This window comes from Vombatus ursinus, unplaced genomic scaffold (assembly GCF_900497805.2).
Source record: "Vombatus ursinus unplaced genomic scaffold, bare-nosed wombat genome assembly UNPS02014171.1, whole genome shotgun sequence".
Lineage (NCBI taxonomy): Eukaryota > Metazoa > Chordata > Mammalia > Diprotodontia > Vombatidae > Vombatus > Vombatus ursinus.
In genome coordinates, this window is record NW_020953949.1 from 5,330,425 (window position 1) to 5,335,778 (window position 5,354).

Here is a 5,354-nt window from a genome sequence, read left to right on the forward strand (position 1 = left end):
ACACAATCAAGATCACACAAAACTTGGCAACTTCCATCAAATCTGAGAGATCTTGGAATACAATGTTTAAAAAAGTTAAAAGAGGCTTACAACCAATAACTTATCTTTTAAAGTGGAGTCTAATCCTGTTGGGGAAAAGAAGGAGCTTTATTGTACTAGAAGACTTTGAATTATTTTTATGAAGAGCTAAGTAAGAATGTCGAAATACAAACACAAGAGTACAGAGACAACTGGGAAGGTTTCTCTCAAAATATATTTGAGTAATTGATAGATGTATGGTGATGTAATGCTAACATTCTAAAGGGGAAAAAGAAACAAGTGACCCTTCAGAACCTTAATTTCTTCAAAGGGTACTGAGAAAAACAGGTAGATTGATTCTGTTCTCATGGTTTGAAGAATGGGAAGTAAGAGGGGGTCAGTGTAATATGTCAGGGTAGAAAAGGCAAGGAAGAAGAGGATGGAACTTGCTATTTTTCTTAATTGGGGTGTATGAGATTATACAAATGAAGAGGTAGATGTGGGGACAATGGACACCAAATAAGCCTCACTCTTCACTGGCTAAAGGATTGCATACGCTCATCCTCACAAAGTTTGGTGTAGAAATGCACAAAACTCAATAGGGAATGGCCTTAGACACTTGACACTTACTAGCTGTGTGACCACGGGATTGCCTCACCAAAAAGCAAAACAAAACAAAAAACTCAATAGAGAAACAAATGAGGATGAGGAGGTTAAGAGGAAAGATAATACTGGGGAGGAAATAGGCAGAAGCAAAACAAACTTCCTGATCCTGAGGTAGAGGATTAAAAGCGGAAAAATAAAACACAAAGGAAAGAATTAGAATTTAAGGTGATGCATTAAATTACTTCTCAGAAAATTTAAGAATTGCTGAACAAATTATGGTATATTAATATAATGGAATACTATTGCCCTGTAAAAAAATATGAAAGAGATAGTTGCAGAGAATCCTGGGAAGTATGGATTGATAGAGAATGGAAGGAGCAGAACCAGAAGAGCAATTTATACCGTCAAGAATAAGAATAAGTAGTTATTATGTCCTAATGAATTAGAAGAGGAGAAGATTATACTATGGAGGCAAGACAAAGGAAGGTTAGGAAAAACTATCTCACATAACCAAGGTGCTCAAGTTGAAATCTATACAAAGAGGAATGGGGAGGGATAACTGACATTTGAATCTCACTCTCATCTGAACTGTTCAAATAAGAGAAGAATACACACATAGTTGTGTAGAGAAATACTCTTTAAGGAAATGTATCCCTGTATCCAAGGAAATAAGAGGGAAAGGGGAGAAGGTGGAATTAGAGGGAGAGTAGATTGGGGAAAGATGAATTCTAAATATAATGAACTCTCAAGATATACAAAAATGTAGCTTTTTTTGAGGTGGCAAAGAGTGGGAATCTGAGAGAGTGTCCGTTAATTGGGAATGGCTGAACAAGTTATGATATATAAATGTGAAGGAACCCTGTTGTACTCTATGAAATAATGAATGGGATGTTTTCAGAGAGACCTGGGAAGATTTGTATGAATGGACACAGTGAAGTGAACAGAACCAAGAGAACAATTTATACAATGGTATTCTATGAGACAAATGACTTTGAAATACTTAGAAAGTGTGATCCCCCTAATGCCAGTGATGATTCCAGAGGACTGGTGATGAAACATACAGCCCACCTTCTAATGAAGAGGTGAAAGACCCAGTGCAGAATGAGACATTTATGTGTGCGTGTATATGTATGTATAAATGCATGTACGCAAACATTTATGCACACTTGTATATTGCACACACATACATTTGTGTGTATGTATTTTCTTTTGGACATAACTAGTGCAGAAATTTACTTTGATTATACTTTTTAATAAGAGGATGGGTTTTTTGAAAAAAAAAAAGTTAAATTAAAAAAAAGAAAATATCTGCGTAGCACCTCTCCCCCCAGCACAATTTGCACCCAAGCTAGATAAGAGACTAATTCCCCAGAGGAGTTGGCTGCTAATACTCTAAGAGTGTAGGATAATCTTATGGGTGGCTATTCCAATCACTGTAGCTTCTGAACTCACCAATGTGCTTTCCCTTAAATCACCCAGTTTCCTCAACTCTCAAAAAAGGTATTTACTCAAAGGGCAAAGCAAGAACAATAATTATATAACATTTTTATATACCTATAATCCATATGTAACATTTATACACCCATAAACCCAGGGCACATTATTCTCCACATAAAGCATCAATGGGGAAAGCAGGCATCAATTTAAATTACCATGGTAATAAGGTACACATGACTATCCTCCTAAAGTTCGCTCATTCTTAAAGATTCACTTTGTTGGATGGGTGACCGACTGCAAAGCTGGGCTATTGAGTTGTCCCACTGCTGGAGTAGTGCTCCACTCTTGTGCAAGGGCAGAGACCATTAACCTAAGGTTTGCAGAAGTTTATCCAATTCTTTTCTCTTGCTTGTACTATGAGGGTTTTTCACTTTCACCTCCCCACTTCTCCCCCAAGCAGCAAATGGCATTGCAGAGATATAACCTCTCTTTCCTTCCATGGAGCTCTATGGTCTTTTTATTTTTTTTTGGTCTGCCACGATTTGGGACCGGGTCTCCTCAGTGATAAGCACTCTAATTTATCGTGACCTGCCAATACATTCAACAAATCTTCATCTCTTCAAGCTAAGCCATAACCAGGCAATGGACAAACAGCTGCCCAATAATAACAAAATATTCAGGGTTCTCGGGTTTTTAACTCTAAGGTTCTTTTGGTCTCAGCAAGTGTGCAGCTGAGGAAGCAAGGCCTCGAAACAGTTTTTCCTGTTGGTAAGTGTATTGTCTCTATGGGCTGCTTTTTTCAGTATGTAAGGTTCACATTTGTCTTTGCTTCTAATCAGCAAAACTACTCATGTCTCGAAGGAGCACACACACAGATGCATTTGTTTATAGGACTGTATTTATTTCTTATAAAGGAGAGATTTCTTTTTGTGAGCGGGTAGGAGAATGTGGTAGTAATAATAATGATACTAAAAACAAAAAAAGAAAAGATTACTTAAGGAAAGAGATTAGAAAGAAATTCAGAAGGGAATGCAAACAGGATAGGAGAGGAACTACAAGGCTAAAGTAAAAATAGACCAACAAACCCCTACATAACTGAAATTCACAGTTTCATATAAAATCCTTTCTTGTTCTTTGTATATTAAAAAATCTGTTAGTGATTGTTAATTTCATGATAAAAAGTAAATAAAAATATTGTTTATGAGAAACACATGTAGGGGCAGCTAGGTGGCGCAGTGGATAGAGCTCTGGCCTTAGCATCAGGAGGATCTGAGTTCAAATGTGGCCTCAGACATTTGACACTTACTAGCTGTGTGACCCTGGGCAAATCACTTAACCCCATTGCCTAGCACAAAAAGAAAAAAAAAACACATGTGGAACATAATTGCAGAATTAAAATGAGGGACTGGAACAGAATTTATTGTGCCTCAAATAAATTACAGAAAGTTGGGAAGACTTGTAGAAACTGATATAGGGTGATGTCAGCATACTCAAGAGACCAATTTATACAATGGCTATAATATTTTAATGGAAAATAACTTTAAAAATCTTCAGAATTCTGATCAATGCAATGACTAATAATGCTTTCATTAGCCTGATGAGAGAGAGCCTTCCTCAGAGAAGAGATGGATGGTGCTGTGCTGAATGAGACATACCTTTCAAATACGACCACTACGTGGATCTGTTTCACTTGACTGCTCTTATTTGTTACGAGGAACAACTTTTATTTGCAGGAGGTTGGGAGGAAATTGTGGATAGTGATAGTGATGCAAGAAAAGAAAGAATAGAAGAATAAAATAATAAAAGAGAATAATCTCCCTGTTGTCATGGTCCTCTTCAAGAACAAAGGACAAACCACAACCTGTGAGATGACTGAGCTGCTGAATGGGGACCCAGCTGGCCAGTTCCAGTTGGGCAGCTCTGCTCTGTCCTCCCCTCCCCTGTCATCTCCTTCTCTCCTCTTCACTCTTTCCTCCCCTTCCCTCTCCTCACCTCTCCTTCCCTCTCCTTTGCCTTCCCCTCATCTACCCTCACCTCTCATCGCCATGTTCTGCCCAAAGGAAAGTAAATTTTGATGGCCAAAAGCTACCTAGTTAACTTGGGGTTTATAGGCTAGATTTCTTTCTCAAAGACCAAGCCTTAAACCCAGTTCATTCTGGATCTCATGGATTGGACAACAAAAGGTCCCTGTCCAAGCACCACTTCATGGTTATTTTTTGGGCCCTTCTGGCTCAGAGTGAATGTAAATAGTAACAGTTTCTCTTTTGCCCAGCAATCCTGAGGGTCTTCCTCTCCCCCAGTTGAATGAGCCTTTTAAAAAATATGCAGAAAGAAGTTCAGAAAAGGATGCATACAGGCAGAGCAGTTTTGTTACTATCACGTGGAATTTAATATGCATCTCAAGCATGACTTTTTATATTGGAATGTCCATATTGAAGTTCATAATAAAAAAAAAAGTTTAAATGATACAGATTTATAGAAAGTACTAAATGGTGTTCTTTACATATATGTGTATACATGCATATGTGTATATCTATTGTGTGCATATATGTATATGTGTGTATATATATGGGATATGTAGGACTTTCATAAAAAATTAATCATGCTCCAGGGATAAGGAACTTATACATATAGAAAGGCAGATACCTATTCTTTATAGACTGTAATGTAATAAAAATAGTAATCAATGAATGAAGTATGAAGAAAAGCTTTCATCCTTAACAGAAAATAAAAAATATAGCTTAAATATTTTTTATTTGATGGAAATAAAAATGTATTAGAATAACCATGATACAATATATGAAAATCTATGGGAGGCAGCTAACAGCCTTAGAAAACTGTTTCTGCTTTCCAAGGACCAGTGTAAGTACAGAGAGGCTTACTACTAGCAGACTGGCCACTTGATGATGAATTCTTTTACCATGGCAATCTATTAAACAAAGGAAAATACAAAATAGCTCCAGTCCTATCCCTTTTGGATGGTGAAAGAGTAGCATATTTCATTAGTACCTTAGCAGAACACACTAAGAATCACATTGTTTTAGACTGTCAATAAATCAATAACTGTTGATAGTCAAGATGTGAGATCCAACTATGCCCCTATCACAGTAGATACATAGGATCAATGAATGTACATGCTACTGGAAAATCTGCATCATATCCATTTGACATTCCAGAAAATAAAAGGAATGGGCAGATAAATGGAAAAGTCAGTAATTGTTTTTTACTCCATTTGACATTCCAGAAAATAAAAGGAATGGGCAGATAAATGGAAAAGTCAGTAATTGTTTTTT